The sequence below is a fragment of the Anomalospiza imberbis genome, chromosome 2 (assembly GCF_031753505.1).
Source record: "Anomalospiza imberbis isolate Cuckoo-Finch-1a 21T00152 chromosome 2, ASM3175350v1, whole genome shotgun sequence".
Classification (NCBI taxonomy): domain Eukaryota; kingdom Metazoa; phylum Chordata; class Aves; order Passeriformes; family Viduidae; genus Anomalospiza; species Anomalospiza imberbis.
This window is the reverse complement of record NC_089682.1, coordinates 12,177,512-12,199,227: the sequence shown is the minus strand read 5'-3', so window position 1 is coordinate 12,199,227 and position 21,716 is coordinate 12,177,512. Positions and strand designations below refer to the sequence as shown.

General features: G+C 35.5%; 1 protein-coding gene and 1 long non-coding RNA gene across 4 annotated transcripts in view; one reads left to right on the top strand and one right to left on the bottom strand.

Moving 5' to 3' along the window:
* IL1RAPL1 (interleukin 1 receptor accessory protein like 1) overlaps positions 1–21,716 on the top strand; it is a 680,356-nt gene that overhangs the window by 124,251 nt on the left and 534,389 nt on the right. The window lies entirely within an intron of this gene.
* LOC137468275 (uncharacterized) lies at positions 8,118–15,476 on the bottom strand. Its single transcript, XR_010995837.1, has 3 exons — positions 14,741–15,476; positions 12,630–12,764; positions 8,118–9,199 (listed from the first exon to the last, which is right to left on the bottom strand). It is a non-coding gene; the product is annotated as an uncharacterized lncRNA (long non-coding RNA).

Genomic DNA, 21,716 nt, shown 5'->3' with positions numbered 1-21,716 from the left:
GCTTGATTTTCCATGCTGCCCGAGTCTCTTCTTTGCTCCCTCATTCACAGAGTTAAATGGCAGAGCCAGAGCAGCGGAGGCGTTGGGATGACAGAGTACCCCAGGCAGGAGCCAGAGGTGTTGGCCCTGGAGCTGGAGGCCCAAACAGAACAGGGACCCTGTTATCTCAGAGAGGACACAAATAAGAGCTTCTTCTGAAACACACAAATAAAAACCAAATAGAAGTCACTGACAAATAAAATAAAAGGAAGTAATCAAAACCTTGCAGGCTGAAGCAGATCAATTATTCTGGCGATTACCTGTACATACTACCATCTGATTTTATAGATATAACTTTTTTCCCCTTATATTTAAGTATTTGATCTTGCAGAAATTTCAGGCTTAGGGTTTTTTTGTCTAGGTAGGCAGCGTATAAATTTAAATATTATTTTGAGTAATAGCAGGGAGCAAGAACAATCATAAGTTTTAACAAAAGGCATGAATATGCTCCATATGGCCTATCTAGAAAAAATAAACACATTATGGGGAGGTATTTTATTATAAATATTGGCTTCACCCAGCAACTATTTTTTCAAAAAATATTTTTAACTTAGTGTTTGCGTTGCAGTTTTACAGCAAAAAGCACTCAAGTTACTTAATTGGGTGTTTTAGAAATGTTTTCATCTCGTATCAATAGTCATATCAAATATAACTGTTGGATAATTTAATAGAAAAGGTTGTTTATAGATTCTGTCTTATATAGATTTTTCTGCTTTTCAGTATATTGTTCCTTAATAGCTCATTGCTGCAATCATCTGTTGAGCTCTTTCGAGTCATAGAGGAATCCCGTGGGATTGGAGCCAGTTCAGGAGAATAATGACAAATGGTGCACTGACTGTGAAAAGCTCCTGGGTAAAATATGAGTTTCATGTCATCCAGTTTAATAACTCTTTAGTTAAACATGTCAGGTATTCTCTTGACCTTTCACAACCTAATTTTGAACATTATATGATGATGTAGCAAGATAAAAATTGAGACATACTCTTAGCAGCAGAACTTTCAGATAAAGTCTTTTAAGAAAACCCTGAAACAAATAGCTTTCTTCTAGAAATGCTACTGTGAAGGTAACAAATACAAGCACATACGTTATTTCAGATGGATTAAAGAGAATCCAGGAATCTCAATGTAACCCTCACATGAGCGTGGTGCAGGAAATTCAGAATGAGTATAGCCATTACTAGAGGCTGCCAGAAAGTATGCCAAAAGGGTGGGATATTTTAAAACTTTCTTCTGGTTCCCTAGTTTTTAGCCCCTTCTCTTGTGGTGGAGATACTGTATCACTTGTGGATGTTTCCTATTATTCCGTATTTCTAATAATATGTGTGTACATTTGTAATTATTAGTATTAGTTGGCATCTAAGTGCATAGGCTGAATAATTGACTGCTGTAAACACCATGTATACAAATGCATATCTGAATTTATTAGCAGGGAAATGAATAATTTAAAAGATGCATTGTGGAAAAAAAATGGCAAACTTCTGAAGCTGTAGGTGTAACTAGAGCAATACGAAGATAGGGAGAAGGATGAACTGAAATTTACCTAGTGTGGCATAGAAGTGACTCATAGTTCTGCATATACTATTTTTATACCTCCTGATATTAAAAGTGACAAGAATGTTCTCCTGAGGAAATTCTCATCTTAAACAAAACAAACAACTTCATTTTCAGCCACTCACCAAAAGAGTTGTTAGGGATAGGTTTTCATTTTCTGACATTCTTGCTGTCACCCTTTGGTCATTGCTAGAGGAGGGCCAAGATAATTAGAGATGGAGAACCTCTCCTGTGAGGAAAGACTGAGAGAATTGGAATTACTCACCTTGGAGAAGGCTTCAAGAGGACCTAATTGTGGCCTTCCAGTACCTGAAGGGAGACTACAAGAAACATGGAAAGTGACTTTTTACAAGAGTGTGTAGTGACAGGACAAGGGGGGATGGCTTCAAACTGGAACAGAGTAGGTTTAGATGAACTGTTGGGAAGAAATTCTTTACTGTAGGTGTGCTGAGGCACTGGCACAGACTGCCCAGAGAAGTCATGGGTGTCTCATCCCTGGAAATGTTGAAGGCTAGGTTTGATGGGACTCTGAGCAACCTTGTCTATTGAGAGGTATCCCTGTTCACAGCAGGGGGTTTGGAACTAGATGATCTCCTGGGGCCTTTCCTACCTAAGCCACTCTTAAGATTCTATGATTCTGTGAACCAGCCCTGCAGAGTTGAGAGTGACAATTTATTACAATAATTGTTGGAATGGAATGATGAAATCAGTATCTAAGAACCAGCCTGGGATATAAGGGGACTTGGAGCTGACTGCCTCCTCCTTTTGCTAGGCTGCTTTTGTGAATTGTGGCATATCTGGCAATCTAAATGCCATTTTTCAAAGCTGTTTAAACACCTCAAGCTAGTTGTAATTAGTGGTGGTAAAATATCTTTTAGAAGAATATGTTGTTAACTTCCATTTTTCCCATGGGTGTTGTGATATTAGGGATAATGGTGCTCCGTGAAGAAAAGTAAGTTTCAGTGTTTAAAGTGGTGAACCAAAAGGTCAGACCTTTCTTATGTATATACAGTTAAGAGTTTATTTTCTTTTGGTGGTAGTGTTGGAACAGTTTTTCAGGGTTGTACTCAGGTGCCTAAATATGAGTGTGTAGCACTGTGTGAGGAATCCAGCTTGGCCTCTAGCTGCCCATACAGAGCCTTCCTTCACTCCAGCATCACATCTGCCAACCATATGCAAGTGGGAAATTTTGAGTGTCTAAATGTCTGAGATTCTGCCTGACCATCTGGCATGATGTACTGAAGAAAGAAATGTTTGAAACAAGAGGATAAGTCTAATATTTTCTGTATTATATTGTATTAAAATTTTAACTAGTCTCCAAGTATCAAATACATCCGGTAGGAAGGTTACCATTGTATTTATATAAGGAGCTGGCATATGTGTGCGTCTGTGTGTGTGTAAATTTATTTTTATATTTGTGTATGTGTATAAACTTTTCAGAGTTTAGGATTATGTAATGATTTATTTGTAAGAGAGTAGTTTATAATTTTTTTTTCTGAAATATGCCTCTTTTTAATGCAGAAAATATAACTTTTCGATTGATTCATTATTTTGTTGTACAGCAAACACATTATAATGGCCATCAGTCATACTACCCTGAGGGAGATTTTACAAGTTCCCTAGACAATTCAATGTTTCTTCTGCCTTATTGTTTTGTCCCTGATGCCACAGCAAAAGCTGGGGTGTGTTTGGTGATGTAAGGCTTCTAGTGACAAAGGAGATTCTGCCCCACCTGACAGCTCTGATATCAGCCCTGGCAATTACATGTCCATGCAGAGAGTCACATAGGGTGACAAATCTGACAGAAGGGAAATGTCCAAAATTACCTAAAGGTGGGAATAAATGGACAAGGACTGGGAATAAGGATAAGAAATATTGCAGGTCGATAATATCAAGCCATTTGTAAAACTTTGTCTCACAATACAGAAAAACAAAAAGTATCTTCTTAGTACCAGTCATACTTTAGTAAAACAGCATTTTTACATGTAACTTCACAGACTAATATCACTGTAATTTCCTGTTGCCTGAAAGCTTGCATCTTTGGTTAAATGATGGGAGATATAAGGCTAAAACAAGGCAGATCTCAAAAATGTGCTTCTACAAATCAGAATGAAGAGTATTTACTTTGTTCTAATTATTTCTATATCTTACAAGTGAAACCAGAAATTAATCTAAGTACAGATAGAATGTTTGAAACTCGGGCAGTATTTCCAGTAGGACTTTTTTGTAGTTTTATAGCACAAAAATGAATACTTGGAAGATGTAACAGTTCTTATATTTTCCATTTTATAATAAATCTTGATGCAACTAATAAAAAAAGGAAAAATATTTGGCTTTTCATCTTTCATGCTACTCATGAGAAAGTCCAAAGGACGGCCACCAAGATGACTAGAAAAATGGAGCACCTCTCCTGTGAGGAAGGGCTGAGAATAGTTAGGCTTGTTCAGCCTGGAGAAGAGAAGGCTTTGGGGTGACTTTAGAGCACCTTCCGGTACCTGAAAGGAGCTTACAAGAAAGATGGAGAGAGACTTTTTACAAGGGCAAGTAGTCACAAGACAAGGGATAATAGCTTGAAATGAAAGAGGGTAGGTTTGGATTAAATATTAGGGAGAAATTTTTTACTGTGAGGGTTGTGAGGCACTAGAAGAAGTTGCACTGGAAGAGAAGTTGTGGATGCTGTGTCCCTGGAAGTATTCAAGGCCAGGTTGGATGGAAATTTTGAGCGACCCGATCTAACAAAAGGTGCCGCCTGTTCATGGCAGGGTCATTGTATCTATATGGTCTTTAAGGTCCCTTCCAACCCAAACTGTTCTATAATCCTGTGAATCTATGGTTCTGTGTAAGGAACTGTGGTGCTTGACCCTGGCTGAATGGCAGACACTCACCAAAGCTGCTCTCTCCCTCTGCACCTCAGCTGGACTGGGGAAGGAAAATGTAACAAAGGGCTTGTGAGTCAACATAAAAACACTGAGATCACTGACCAGTTGCCATCACAGGCAGAACAGCCTCCGGGCTTGCAGTAATTCATCCCACCTTGTCTGTGCCACTCCTACCTCTGCAGGGGGAGGACTCCTCGCACTCTCGACCTGCTCAAGTGCAGGGTCTTTACTGCAGGGGTCCATTCTCCATTTGTCCAACAGAGTTCTTCCCACAGGCTGCAGCTCTTCACAAATTGCTCCAGTGTGGGTCTCCCCTGGGTCACAAGTCCTATCAGGAAACCTGGTCCATTGTGAGCTCCTCACTCCACAGGGACACAGGTCCTGCCTGGAGCCTGCTTCAGTGTGCACTTCCCACGAGTCACAGTCTCCTTCAGGCACAACTGCCTGCTCCAGTGTGGGGTCATCCAGGGACTGCAGCTGCATCTCTGCTTTGCTGTGGGCCTCCATGGGCTGCAGGGGCACAGCTGTCTCACCCTGCTCTTTGCCACGGGCTGCAGGGGAGTCTCTGCTCTGATGCCTAGAGCACCTCCTGGCCCTCCTTCTGCACTGACATTGGTGTCTGCAGGGCTGCTGCACCCACATTCCCACACTCCTCTCTTCAGCTGCTGTTGCAGCTTGGCTTTTTCCCCCCTTCTTTGACACCTTATTCCAGAGGCACTACCACCATTGCTGTGGGCTTTGTCTTGGCCTGTAGCAGGTCCATCCTGGGGCCAGTTTCTCTCTTGGACAGCTTATCCCAGAGGCACTACCACCATTGCTGTGGGCTTTGTCTTGGCCTGTAGCAGGTCCATCCTGGGGCCAGTTTCTCTCTTGAACAGCTTCTGGCAGCCTCTCAGAGAAGCCACTACTGCAGTCCCCCCACTACCAAACCTTACCAGCAAACCCGATACAGCAGTCTCTGCAGAGCCTGTGACTAAACCATTTTGTGGTTCTTGTGGTTGTACAATACTCTTAAATCAAAATGCATTTCCCAATTATTTACTTAATGATAATTTAAGTGTGTTTCTCTTGAATAATTTTCACTAAAAGTCTACAGTCCTGTCATTTACTCCAATATTTACTTTCATCCTTTTCATCCATAGATATACTCACATCATCAAGACATTATCCAGCTACATTATTCTAAATTTGTGTATTTTTTGATTCCCTGAGTTAACTTTTGTTATATATGAAACACAGGAAGGAAGACAATATTTTCACCTAAGACCTATGTTCTTTGAAAGAAATTATTCAGAAAAGTATTTCTTTATTACTTTTCTGTATGTATTTAAAGTTCAAATTCAACACCTTGAATTTAAAACAGAAATACACAACACACTGACATTCTTAAAAGTAATGTTGTAGGAAGGATGAAAGATGTAAAGGTCTTTGAAAATATGAAGTGCTACAAAAGAGTATTATTGGGAAGGAGAGCAAGTAGACATTAAAGAAAAATTCATTGCCCTCTCCTACTAGCATACTTTAATCCAGTTTATTAATATTTGGATTTAAATCTTCATAAACAGATGAGAAATATGTAAGTAAATATCTGCACAAGTTTATATCCATGTAACTTACTGGTAAAAGAAATAATATCAGATGCATGAACTTCTGCATCCTCTGGTCTCTCCTTGCAAATTCCATTACAAAAAGCAATTATTGGTTTTATATATATTAACTATGAATTTGAGTTACAATAGTTACCAAATCTTGGGTATCCCTGTTTAAAAATTGGTACGTAGATAACCAAATTACATGTAATTGAACATGAATATGAGAAATAACTTTCTCAGAAAACATTATTTTTAAAAATTATTAAGAAAACCCCAAAACATTTAAAATTAACACTGTACTGTTCAGTTACAATACAAAAATTATCTCCACTGGGCATACTTTATATCAGAAGTATGAAGTAAAAGAAAAAAATCAGGTATTAAATCACTGTGAAGCCTGGATCACCATAAATATGATGCATATTAATATATTTTATGATTTCAGATTAAGGTCCTTGAACAGAATCATAAAAGTCAGGAATACTTTATCTTTTTATCTGGATTTTTTTCTTTTATTTTTAGCTGAGTCTCTTATGTTTCATGTAAACGGTTGAGGTAGTTGGCAGTAGTCATTCTACAGAAGGATAAATTCAAATTGAAACCTTGTTTTCTCTTACTAACAATTTATTAAAAATTTCTGATGTTTTGATATTTATGTGACAGAATATTGACTCTATTTTTTTTTAATTTCCATATTCGTAGTAAAGTTTGTGAGATTTAAGTTTCTGCTGAACCGTGTATCTGTATGTCTGTATATATAGACATACTTGGTTTCAAATGTTCCTCTCCTAGAATATGACAGTCAAAGCATAAAAAGATTTCCTTGTTGATGTTTGCCAGTTTATAGGATCTGTGCTTCTATATTCATCATGCACACAGTCCCTGTATTTTACTCTGAATGCAATCATCTTCTTTTTTCAAAATGTCAAACTCTGCATCTCCAGAATTCATGGAGGGATAAAATGTAGAATACCTGGGAAGCTTACTGTATGACACAGAACATAAGAGTGGAACAGCAAATATATGGCTGTCTTAAAACCTACAGCAAAGTATTAAACCAGAAATGTTTAGGAAACAAAATATCTTGGATATTTCTACCTTAACTAAATACTTTTTTCATTAAAGGAAATACTTAGAAAACCAGTGTAAAAGGAATTAGCCAATTTTTTCATTTGTAATAATATCTGTTTAGAAGCTCCTTTTCAGAGAATTTTTCACTTATCAGGGTCGAAGAAGTAACCAGAGGATTCTGTCTAGATAGGACACCCATTATCTAAAATATCTGCACCATATTCTTTCACTATGAAAGCAAACTACTCTGTAACAAATGGATAAAATTTCAGTTCTACTAGAAATTGACACAAAGGCATTTAAAAATAGAAGGCATGAGTAGAATTTGTTGTTCTTAATTCCAATTAAAAAAGATTAATTTTCCTACAATAAAGAAGCTCTTCATACACGATTTATTCATAGCCACCACTTATCCAGCGATAATGCTGCCATTATTCAAAGGAATATTGATGAGTTAGATGAAACTCTGCCTACATGGACAAACAAATGTGATCCATTTCCTTTTTTTTATTGCATATTATTTATTGCACTTTTGTGTCAGAGGCTTGTGTATTACAGGCATGTTTTCATGTTGCATATGCTGTCATATTGTTGTACCAAATTATTTTCTCTTTCCATTGTTTTTCTTATGTTGCTTGTGACATGAGAAAATGATTAGAAATATTTAGGGAAAGGAGAAATTTTCATTAATATGAAAAAATAGTGTTTGAAGTCTTGTCTGAAATAGGATGATTTGAATATTTTTGATGCTTCAAGCTTCTGAGTAGAAGGACCTTAGTTGTTTTCCTTTTTTTTTTTTTTTAACCCCAAAATATCCTTTTTTTTCAGTATCTATTGTATCTCTTGTATGTGATGCTTAATATTCCAGTAGGCTACAGACCCTACACGTTTACAGTTACTCAAGTCACCCTTGGGCATTTTTTGAAGTTGTTTACTGAGGAAACTTTATGACTACTATACTGTACTGTAGGATTTAAGCCATATTTTACCTTGAGAACAAATGCTCACTGCAGTTCCTGATTTCAGAAGCAAATTCTGAGCTTGGCTTCTACCAGCCTCAGAGGAAGATCAGGGCTGCACAGACCACTGGTTAATGGGGAAAGGAGGTTCCAGACTGGGAGTTTAAGAGGAGAATAAACAAGGATGGAGTAAATGAAGTAAAACAACTGCTTTCCTTCTGCATCAGTTAGGATGGTTATGAGTTGAAGTGAACCATTCATCCATGCTTTGTCATATATCTGAAGGGTGTATGTACTTAAAATAAATTTCTAGTTTCACTTCTGGGTGTGACCCTGCAGTGGTGTAGCATGTGATGCTTCCCTTAGTCCAGCACTACCCTATGGGGATCTAACTGCTATTTCTTTTGCCAAAAATTATTGTGTTTTTTATGTCAGTTCTTTACAGTAAGATCTAAAGAAGTACAGGTATTCCATACATATATATTTACAGAGCAGCCTCTGTAAAACCCATTTAACTTTCTTAGAAAGCAACCTGAAAAGTCACAGTTGGCTTGTAACAACATTTAATGGGAGCTTGAGGAAATAGTGAAAAATTTAATGCGAGCATGAATGACTCCAGAGAATACCAATCTGCAATCAGTAATTTTACTGTCAGAACCTAGAGATTACACCAACAGGTACTGTGCAGGCACTAAAATTAGAAAAAAATATTATGTCCTTTGAAGAGACACATCAGATCCATAGATTACTCATAGCTGTATTATACGAAATTTATTTGCAGCTTTCTTCAGGGTAATAGAACTGCTGACTCCATACAGAGGTAGTGATTTATTCTTACTCAGACATCCCTAATGTTGACTAAATATTATTTTGGTGTTATTAATTCATTTTTAAATCCACAAACTAAAATAATGTAGAATGATTGAAATTCTAAGTTCAGGTAAATTATTGCACCTGTACATATAGATAAGATGCAGAGCCAGTGAATAATGCAAGTAATGAAATTAGGAAGTCTTGAAAGTCTTCATCGGGAACAGTTTGAATCTCTTTTGCATGGTGGTTCACTATTAATGATGCTGAATACTATTACTTTTTTTGGATTTGCAACCTTTAAAAAAGAAAAAGATATCAAAATAAAGTATGCTTTCAACTTTTGTCATATTTACACTTATTTGTTGCCTTTGGTGATTTAACTATACTTAATTTTGAATATAATATAGATATTTAATACCTTAATGATATATATTGAAAATATGATGAATTCATTCTCTCTGATTATTTTGTATGATATCAATATCGCAACTTCTGTGTGGCTTATCTTAACCCACTGTATGCCTAAAAGCAAACTGGGCTTTTAAAAAAAATATCCATCTATCCAAACTTTTGCCTATGGTGTCTCTGTGTTGGTGTAGGTCAGCAGAAATGTATATAAATGAAACAGTGGACAGTCATATGTTGATTACCAAGTGATTAAAATCATGCTAAGTGACAGCTGATATTTATGTGTATTTCTGATTTTAGAATTTTTTTAGCAGTTTTAGAAACAAACATTACAAGAAAGCTTCCTATATTACAGAATTTTTGTAACAAAGTATGTTGTTTCAATCAATTTATTAATATTGAAGCAAAGTGAAGATTCACTGACATTAGTAGGAGACCTGTTTGAAATTCTGGGTGAAAGACTGGGTTTCTAAATTTTGTAAGGGGTGTTCTGTGAAAATGTATGCTATTTGAGACAGACAACTTGTTCTTACTCTTAGGACTGTGGAAATTAGAATTTTTTTTTTTTTACAAAGAAATATTTAAACTTCCCTCCTTAATCTTGGTAACTCTTACTGATCTAGATAGTTCAATATTATGGACTTTGGTTCTCACATTTTTCACTGCTTTCATTCACAAAGACCTCTAAGGACAGTGAAAAGCTACATATATGCAGAATTGTAGCCTCAGTGGTTTGTATTTTCTTTTTTCCTATTACCCATTCTTGAATTAGGGGAAAGCAGGAGTTGAAGGGGGCAGTAAAAAAAAATCATTTGTGTTCTGAAGTGCGTTATAAGAGAGATCTTGGGATTGGCAAATTTCTGTCTAATTTACATAAAGCATTAAATCATAGGCATGCTATTCAAATAGAGAAGATTTTCAACACTGTTGTAAATAATGGCATGACAGGAATTACTGCACCCTGAGTGTTTCCAAGTGGTTTTCCTATTGCTGTAGAAACTAAGTGATGATTTCTTTGTTTCACTTTGATTCTAAGAAGACAGTTTAAGACAAAGCAGTGAAATAAGGAGCCAATGATGATCAGAGAAATTCTAATAATTTAGCTATGTAATATGAGTATGCAATCTTTGGTTGTGTCTGTGAATTATAAATTCCATTTTTTCTGTCTTTGTGAAAGGTCTTGCTAGATTAAAAATAAAAAAAAACAGGAAAAGGAAGGATGCTGAAGACATACACACTCTGAGAATATGTTGTTTTTATTTCTTTTCAGTGGAATTATATCTGTACACATAAAAACTCCATGATTCTTTGAAGAGTGATGGAAGGCATTATTTAAAACAATTAGGTTTTTCCTTGAACAACTTTTTCTGTTCCTTTAGGTCACAGGTCTCTAGAATATTCACAAAGCCTTCATTATTAGGTCGTCTATTCAAAAAAATTGGTTTAAGGGTACACCTGTTTAACTTCTACTAGACTGTCTAATAATAAATAAATAAATGTTATCTGTAGAATAATTTCCTGTATGCATTGCTAAGTTCCAACTGGGAATCTGAAATGTGTGCATACATTTTCTTGCTGTTCAGCTACACTAGTACTCTACCTAATAGATATGGCTGGCAAGCTCTACCACGAAATGGGAAAGAGCCCTTCAGTACAAGAAAGCAAAACCTTCTTTCTGACACCATGTATTCTAAATTAACTTGAGCATATGTTTTTCATCTGTGTAAGTGACAAGTAGTGAAATATCATGCTGACAATTCTGTGCTTTGAAAAGATGATGATGATGATGATGATGATGATTATAATCAGTATTGTTGTTGTTATCATTGCTATCATTTTATCATTATCATCTAGGACACTTCAGTAGTCATTGACCCAAGAGGTTAAGATCCTAAAAATAATGTACGAAAATAACTTCCACTTCAATTAATTCTCCTACTGATTACCTGAAGTCATTATAAATATTTTTAGTATTCAGTTGTATATTTGTATAAAACTTTTCTTTTGACTACAATGTAAGTTACATAAGCTACGATTTAGATGTGAATTTTTTGTAACATTTCCAGTAGAAGTTTTTTCTTATGACAAAAAAGATAGCAAAACCAATTTCTCATGAGTTTTACTTTCAGTTTTACAATTATCTTCACATCATTCTTGATTACTCATTTTACCTTTGCTGTGATCATGTTGGGAATAAAGAAAGCAAGGCCATGTTCATGATGTTTAAAGAGAGAAGAAAATATAGGTAGGTCTGCATTAAAAAAGGTGAGAATATTGTCAAACTTATGACTTGTGTAACAGCCTTATAGATAGAAAAAAAAATCACCAATGTCTTCACACCAAAATCTTAAATAAGCATGCCCTCAGATGCTTATCCTTTCATTTTAGGAAGATTGCATAAAATTATTGAAATGAGAATTGTTACTGTTGCTGGCATATATTTTTGTTTCAGTAAAATTATTAACTTTTTTGGTTCTCTTTTCACCTGCACCAGAAGTGTAGAATCATTCCCAGAGATAGATATTAAGAGTTTTAACACAGAAAAATGCTTTAAAAGCCTATTTAACTTGCAATTTACTAAGACCTAAGCTATTTAAATAGATGTTTTAGAATTTACATATCATTAATCGAAAACAAGTCTGTACATATTTGGGTCAAATGAATAACATTTGTATATTTTAAAAAATCTATGTTGATAATAGGACACTTTATCACTTGGCAATGGATTGGTTTTTGTGTTAAAGATGGGATTGCCAGAACATTCTGTAAGTGCTCAAGGTAATATCCCTGAAGAACTCTGTAATATGTGAAGTTCTCAAAAAAAGAATGTAAGGAGGATAATCTAATTACTTGCAACAGAGCTCATAAGTGAGTCAGTATTTCCAGTCCTGAAAAAGTTGGTGGAATTGAAATCATGGGTTGTTCACAAAGCAAATAAATCTGGCTAAGTTTGAGGTTGTTGATGAACTCATCTAAAAGCAGGGGTTTTCTGCTAAAATCAAAAGTTTAACCAGAATACCTGATAATGTGTTTGTCAGCTTTGATGAATAAAAGGTGTGAAAATTAATTTTGTTTATTCTGCAAGTGTGGCAGGTTGGTAAATCTAGGCGAGTGTCTAATTGTATTTAGAAAGACAAGAAACTCAACTATCCTAACACTAACCTCTAATGAAATGCCAAACTAAAGATTAGGAAAACATACTGAACATAATAGTGTTATCTTAGCACATCTGATAAAGGCAAAACATTGCAAGTGTTGATAGGTCTTTCATGTCCTGTTAAACTGTTAAACTAAAACTTATACCAAATTAATATTACTTTTAATGACTTTCCTTTAAATTCTTTATGAGGCAAGGATCCTTTTAATGTCTTACTAGTTTTGTTGATCTCTTCTGTGTTGTCTGTCTTCTGTTGTTGTAGGTGTTTCTCTTAACAATTTTATGTCAAATTTATCTATAAATAGAACATAATTTCCTAAATATTTTTGCTTATTTTTTCGTTCCTCTTGATGAAAACTTAGACTTCATAATATTGTTGGGGAGGGGCTGGGAATGTGTGATTGTGATTTTCCTGTCATCAAAGGAATAAGCAGAGTCCAACCAGCAAAAAATGAGGTCTTTCAGTTAGATAAAAATGCAGCATTATGGTATTTGGACTACTGAAGCAACTGAAATATCTGGGGGGAAAATAGTGTGAAATAGTTATATATTCTGTTGGATAATTTTGCAGTTTTGCATCATAGCAAAATTCTCAAATTTCTAACATATTGAAGTAAAAGGCATTCTGGCAAATTTCCATTACTTCATGTTCTTTTGAGTAAACTGTTTTGACACTACTTTAATTTCTCTTCTGGTCCGTATATTAAATGGGCAAGCTCTTCTGGAAAACTTACTAAAATAACCACCTGATTTTATACACACTGTGCACTTCAAAAACTTACTTATTGATGTCTCTCACTTATTTAATCCTGTTTCTTCAACTTTATTTAAAATACCAAGATTTTTTTCCTCCCTTTCTACTTCTTGGCATAATTTTCCTTCTCATTGGCTTGATTTTTGACTTTAATTTATCTTGCCTCTATTTTCTTTGGTAGACTGCTTAATACAAATCCACTAGAAAACATTCTCCTTCCTTTCATATAATACTACAAAATATTTGTGAATACCGCTATTATTTGTAAATCCATGTAACTGTGACCCTTGATGGAAACATTAATATTAAAAGCACCTGCATTATAAGTTCACTGTGTATTCTCAGCAGAAATTAAATGAACATGTCACATTATCAAGAAATGGCTGAGAATCAAGGAATAAAATACAATTCTAATATCAATAATATATTTTCTGTGTGGAAGCAACACATTACATGTGGAATGCACACTTGGTAATTCAGCTGTCGGGTAATGGTTTTGTTGAGTAACTAGGGAATAACTGGGGAATATGGGGCAGGGGCAAACTCCTTGTGATACTGTCCTAAGATCCTAATCAAAGCAGTTAAAAAATCACTTATGGCCACTAGACTGAATCTTCTACATTCTGGTTTTCTAGATAATTGTTTTGTAGGCAGAGTTGAGCTCTTCAAACTTGGTGCACTGAGGATAAATTACTTCAATAAAAATTCTATTAATACTACAGAAAGTTGTCTCTAAGATTCTGACACATTTGAGTGGATGAGTGAATACATGTAATCTAGTAATCCCTGCTTTAATGAACAACAGTAGAACTTTAAGAGCCTTCTTTCTGGTCCAGATGACTTAAATGTGAAGAATTACATTTAAAAGAGCAATATAATTGTTCACAGCTGTTAATAGTTGCTGTCTTACATTAATTTAGATTGCTGTATAAGCCTTTTCTTTAGAGCTAGTAGAAAGTATTTCTTTTGCTGGTTTACCTTTATCCCTAAGCATAAGTAATTCCTGTCATAAGTAGAATCATGTAATGATTAAAATGTTATCAGATTAATGTAGATTAATTAATTAATATAGCTAGATCACTCCCTTACAATCACTCCCATATGTTATTTCTCTCACTATACCACACAAATTCAGAATAGTTTTCCCCCACAGAACAAGGTTACATTTAGTGCATTCCTGCCTCCCTACCTCCCTTTTCTTCCTTTCTTGAGAAAGGGGACAGCAGTGCATAGCCCTGTAGTCAGCCCATAAATAACACATTGAAGTTTAGAAGCCTCAAGTTCTCCCCTTTGACCTGAGGTTCTGGCACCTACATCTAAATAAGTCAATATAAGAAGGTAGACATGCCAGAGTGGTAACATTTGGTGACTGGTGACATTTTCTTTCTGAAGAATGTCATACTTAGCCTTACTGAAGATTATAGTAGTAATATTTTATATAGGACTAGAAAATAAAAACCAACTCAACAAGAAAATATCAGCAAGTAAATGCAAGATTTATTTGCTGAAAAAAGTACCTGAATGCTGGTGGTGCATTTTGCCCTGGCAGTATCCTTTAAAGATGACTGAATACTTAACCCTTTTAGGATGCTATCTGCTGGAAACAAGTAAAGCAATGCATTTTTAAGGCTAAGTGATAATTATTAGCTGTTGTTATGTAGGATCTATGGTGCAAATTACAACAGACTAGTCAAATCATGTTTCTTCTTTGTGATGCCATTTTACCAGCTCTGAGTACATTTTACAAAAGTTAAGAGACTGATGAAAACAAGGATATCATTTATATAAAAGTTGGAGGAAAAAAAATCTTAATTATATTTAGCCCACAAACGATTTTGAGAGGAAGGTCTAAGAAGAATACTGAGAAAAACTAAGATGACTTATTTAGATGTTAAGAAGTATCATCCCTAAAATCCGTATCAATCATGGTACTTAGTTGTTGATTGCTGTTCATTTTTTGACTACTCTTGGATTGTGATCTTATTTTTGTTTTTCAGAAGATTATTTAACATTTATGAATTTATTTTAATTACAACCTTTAGGGTTTTGGTTTTTTGGTTTTTTTTTGGTTTTTTTTTTTGGGTTTTTTTTTTTTTTTTTTTTTTTTTACTTGGTTGTACCCTATGTGCATAGATGCTTTATAGATTAGTCATGATAGAGTGATCACAAGAAATTACTCATAAGAGAACATTCAGAGTTGCCAGACTGGCACTCCCTGGAGTGAATGTGGTCACAGCATAGATTCCCATGAAGCCAGGAATTTAGGGATTTATTTTACGTTGATCACTAAGGAGGCTGCTATAAATTCCATTCTCCAATGAAATAAGTGCTGAATAAATTTTTAGGGGAAAAAAAATCTAAATGAATTATATATAAGAACATATAATGTATAGAATGAAATATTTAACATAAGATTCATAGTACTTTTATGTTTTAACACATAATAGAATATTGTTATAATAGAATATTTTGCAAGAAATGGAATTTAATCATTTGATAGACATATATCCACTGAAATATTGCACTTTAATATATTTCTTGTTCAAGCCTAATCATTAAGACTTTCCAGTTGTCTAATTTAGATTTTTTTTTCAAATTGAATACCCTGCATGATGATTAAAAAACTTCCTGATATTTACATGCCTTGAATTATTTAAGACAAATATTAATATCTATCTACTGTAAATATTTCTTTCAGTATTCTCTGGAGTCAATAAAAAGATGTTCCTGGACTTTTTTGAGCTACCCATGGAACTGGATTACATAGGTGAACTCCAGTTTTTTAAATAACAAAGATCCTGATTTGGGAAAGAATTCTGTCGAGATACTTTTATATCATTTTGTATCTGTGCCCATGTCATGACATTCTTGCTGTTTTCAAGGACTATTCCTACAATTTGTCTCCTAAATTAGGATTAAACTACCCCTCTAATACATCATTTACTTCACAGAGTTAAGGTTTATTCCAGGAGGCTGTGCATTTGTCACCTGCTGCCTGCCACATTGGCCACTGACATCACAGGGCCACTATCCCCTGGAGGCATTTGGGCAACACAATAATGTTAGTGTGAATCTGTATGTTGACAAGTGCAGCAGCCTCTAATGTAATTTCAACCACGCACTCATTTTTCTGAGTAAAAGTTGACAATTTTCTAAAGGCAAAATTCAAGGCTGTTGAACATCAGTGTAGTATATTTCATTAGGAGCTTGTTCAGAGCCTTCAAAATCAAATGTGGTAAATATAAGCAGTAATTTTACTGGTGAAACGATCTCAATGAAAACAAATTTTCTATCTTTATTCATCTTTATAGATATTTGTGAAAGAATTAACATTTTTTGTTGATTTCAATCATTGAAAATAACACCATCTAACCCATGAAAGAAGGAGTCATTAAAGATCAATAACGAAAACAAGGAAAAAATACCAGGCACCGATGGGTCTGCCAACAGTTGAAATATCCAGGCTTTGTGTCACATTTTTTCCTTTGTAAGTTGTTTTCTGCATCCTGCTTTGATGTCGATATGCACTGAAATTGAAACTAATATTGACATAGACTTGTACAAAATCTGTATCTCTAACATGACTACTTAATGGTAACTCAAGGTTCAGGATTACCAGCTAAATGAAGCCCTGTGGAGTGTATTCATTAAACAAGTAGAGATTTCTTTTCCTACAGATTTGCTTGGGTGTTTTTTATTTCCTTTGATTGCAGGTTTTTGGTATTTTTAAAACCTAAGTACTTAAATTGTTATTTTTTTCTTAGTTTTCTTGGTTTTCACCATCTGGTAATTGGCAGCTGGCAGTCACTGTTCCAAAAAGCATTTAGTTATGGATCCAAAATATAATAGAGGCCTCTTGGAAGATTTCTAGCCTTTAAAGAGTCTCTAAGATTTTGTAATAACTCTGAGGGCTGTATTTAGAGATGCCTGTCAAAATGTTTACTCTAGTGTCTTTACCAACATTGATGAAAATACAGTATTTAACAAAAGAATTGGATATTTCATGGAATTTCACCATCAGGTGGTATCCATTTCCATACTTAGAGGTATCCCTGGTAAGCATGTTCTTACTTTGTTATATTGATGAGTAAATACAACATTTTTGTCTCCTTTTATTAAGATACAATGCAGCTTTGCAGCCTGAAATTGTCAAGTATGGTTCCTTGTGCCAAAATGATTTTTAAGAGGAAACGTATCTTGTACTTTAGAACATTTTGCCATCTCGGGAAGATTGCGTAGATGGGCAATGAGGTGTGTGAAAATGTTGGTAGAAGAAAAATAACAATACTTCTATTTACCAAAGGAAACTCTGTTGGCAATAATAGTGAATAAACATCTTGTGTTAGTTTCTTCAGCTTGAATTCCAAAGTGCAATTTAATTATCTTTATCTCTGACAGACCATTCATTTAATATCAATAACAGCTTTAAGTGTGGCTTGTGCAGCTTTTTATCACAAGTAAATGGTGAGAGGAGACATGTAAACGGTATCTATTGTGTTTATTTTTTATATGCTGGACATGATGCAAATGTACAACTTGCTGAGATCAAATAGGTGTGTAGCTGAAAAAAGAAAATAAAGCAAACTAATTAGTTTTTCAATAATGCACACTGCTTAGGTTGCTTATTTGTGGGATCTAAGTGTTTAAGGGAATTTTTATTCATTTTGTACTAGGAAGGGTGCAAGGACATTGTACATCTATTGAAAAGGTAATAAGATAATAGTGTTTGAAATGTTATCTTAATTCTCAGCATTTTTTGATGTCTTATATTTTTTTCTTCATTCATCCATGACTCAATTCTCAAACAATCGTACAGCGGCAGTAATGCACTGTCTTGGTTTGAAAAGACATGTATCTGTTAAGGAAGGCTGGAGCCTCTCTTGAAATGGAAAATGTAAACGCCCTCCCTCCGACTTATTATAATTTTGAAATTTTGAATTAAAGGACTCTCAGGCATAGATATGGGAGTAGGAATAACAGTTCTTTATTAGGAAAAATAAAAATAAAACTGCAGTAATACAAAACAACACTGACAGAGTCAGAATATGACCTGACACCCTGTGAGTCAGGGTGTTGGCAGCAGTCCCATTAAAAGGTGGCTGCAGCCTTCCTGGAGTGACAGGTGTGGTTCTGTTGGAGCAGTGATCCTGTAGAAGGGTGGAGTTTTCCTCTGAAGGTCCAGTGGAGCTGTACATGGGCTTGGTCTTCCTCTGAGAATCCAGTGGAAAAGAAAGCTGGTCCTCTGGGAATCTAGTGGGAAAAGGGTGAGGTGTTCCGAGTCTCAGATTATAACCAGGTAGGAATGGTTGGCTTCGTCCTATGGGCAGAGCATCTCACAAAGTGATGATGTAATTTTATCAGTCATGCAGTGACACTCAATGGTCCATGAACAGAAGATATTTTCCAGAGGGAGGATTGGTTGTGGAAGAGATAAAGCAAACATGGTTTTAACAGGTGGCCCAATTAACAGAAGAAAACTGCCCCACCTCTAACAGATGGCAATAGAATACACACCCCCAGCCACATCTTGCAACCTGTAGACCTGTACACATACTTCTTCTCACTGTCTTGGCATGAAGAATATGTAGGAGTTAGCTATGAATGTTTATTTCCTAATAGGTTTGCCTGAATCAGTGAAAAGCATGGTATAACACTCAAAAAAATATTTTTCCCTTTCAGGTTGTCAAAAAAATAATTAAAATATTGTTGATTCATCTAAATATCATAGTCATATATTACATATTTCACAGAAAAGTTGAGCTTCCTACTTTGCTGAGTTATTGATGACTCAGAACTGGCAGTTGTTTACTGTAATGTACAGATGAGAGCCCACTTCCCAGCAAACAGAGACTCTAAAAATAACCTTTAAAACATGCCAGGAATCTTCTACCCAGTGTACTGATGCACCCATCCCCTTCAGATACAGCTGATATGAATGAACCCTAAGGCTTATCAGTAACGCAGAGAAGCAATTTTTTTTATTATTTTTTTTCTTTTTCAGGAAAAGTTTAGTGAGCTGAGAGTTTGCTCAGGAAGGTTCTTTTGCAGACATCCCAGAATAGCCTGAAATGAAAATAAAAATGTAAAGAAAATATTCCAGCTACAGAGGCATCATATCTAAAGTGTGTATTTGAAATTGTGTACATTTATTTGAAACCATACCTTAATCAGGATGTCTCATGACTGACTTGTTCTGTCCATGTAAACAGGCGTTTCTGAGTGGTGATACTCAGGGTCATGGCCATCCCAGGAAGTGTTCAAAATGTGATTATAGGCTTGGAGACATGGTTTAGTGGTGAATGCAAATGGTGCTGAGTTAATGGTTGTACTCGATCATCTTGGAGGTCTTTTCCAACCTTAGTGGTTCTATGATTCTGTGATTCTGTATTGATCTCTCCTGATTTTGGTTTACTCTAATACTTCCATCTTCCTGTCTGAAGTCTTGGGAGAGAGAATTCTATCCAGAGGCTCAGGGTGAAGTGAGTCTTTCATTAAAGCCTTTTTCCTTAAGCTGTTTGCAGGTCACATTAGGTACAGATGTATACACAGATAATACAGACTAGGAAAACAGGAGTCCCAGCAAAAGTGGAAAGAATCAAATCCTGTTAACACAGCAGTAAATCACTGCTTGTAAGGCTTGCATATGAACTATTATGCCCATATAATAAACTGCAAGGAATCTTCAGCCTGAGGCTTTTCAGGTTGGATGCCAGGTTGAAGAATACAACCAGTGGTGATGATTCCTGCAAACTGTTTCTCTGCTCATGTTGTTCATTTCATGATCTTCCAGTCCAGATGACAGTGTTTGCTAATATATTATGTAACAGCTGCAACATCAATATCTAAGAAAGTCTTAGGCTTGCAAAGGTTCAAGGTCTTTCCCATGTTTGGCTTCAGCTGATATATATTGCAGCACATTGATGCTTCATGAATGTGAACATTTTTATAATGTGAAACACATGTATGAAAAACTTGATGCAGAATATTATTTTGTGAGAAATTTTAAAGCCATTGGAAGAAATCTCTTCTATAAATTAATCTATTACCTTTATTACAGAGAAAGCCAATGTGGTAATTTGTGTGGTAGTACAAAGAGGTACCGACTTGCTGTTTCTCCCTGTTGGATGACAGTGTCTGGCTATCTCATGACTGCTGTGGACAAACAAATGTAATGAAATAAAAGTGTATCTGCCTCATGAGAACCTTTGACTTGTTCTCCATGCAATTTTGATATGGTAGAACTCCTGTGGAAAGAATTGCTTTGGATTAGGAAAAGGTCAGAAGGACTCTTACTGAGTAGTGTTTCAGGTTGTTTTAATTTGGATATAGAATAGGACTTCATTTAATAAAGTTACAGATGTTTAGTAAAAAGGGCTATGTAAGTACTGTGATGAAGCAAATAGTAATTCCTTCTATGAGTTCCCAGCTTTTGAACTGGTTACCCTTTGACGTGGCACCCTGTAATTTTGACACATTTTCCTTATTGTCCTCAGCTTGACATCAAAGCTCTCTGCAACTCCTTCATTACAAAGTAGTGACCTTCTTGTGTAATGTGCAAAGGGATAAACTTATGTTATTTTTCATGGAAAAAAAAAAAACATTTAATTTTATTTAACTAAGGAAATAAAAATTGAGAATAATGCAGGGAAAATTTCTCTTTTCAGAAGTACAGATTCTTCCACTTAATTTCTCACAGCCGTTTTCTGGACAGGCTTCTTTTGCCAGCATGAGCACCTGTTAACTGTTACCAAATTTTCCAGTTCGTTAAGAAAGTTCTTGTCCTACTAATATTAATATGGATGGAATAATGAATCGCCAGTGAGGGGGAAGAGCCCCATCCTTTCCCTTAATTATGGAGGCCAGTAACATTGTGAAAGGTCCTAATGGCCAGAGGTACATCTGTGGAGGAATTCAACTTCTGAAGGCAATTTTTCCCATCAACAAATCCTAGATATTCTGGATCTAGCAGATTAATACAAGGTGAATGAAAATAGGTCTTCCCAGTCTTCTGTGTCCTATCAGGATAGGTCTTCATTCCAGTAGTTTTCAGTGGCTCCTTCGTTTGCAAAAATTTTGTATTCTTCTCTGGATCTCTAAGAAAATTTTGCATTCTTGATATGCTTTTGAAGCTTCTGAGACTGCTGTCCTTCACTGTCAGCTGCACAGCTCTATTGATCCATGATTATGGTCTTATTCTGAGCTGTGCATTTACATTCAGAGGTTATTTCTGAGCACACACCATTACTCTCAAGATGACAACTACGACCTTTTACCCCAGAAGCATCCCCATTTGAGCCACAGTATAGCAGTCAGGATAAAGAGATGACCTTTCTGGCTGCCCTGTCTCACACCTAAAAGTAATGCCAAATCAGCACTTATACAATGCATGTTAAACAAACAAAAAAAGACCCATGTTTCAGCTCAATGACTTGGCAGTGAGATAAATTTCCACTCAAGGGTGTTTCTCTAGTGCAAAATGGTGGGCAATTAATC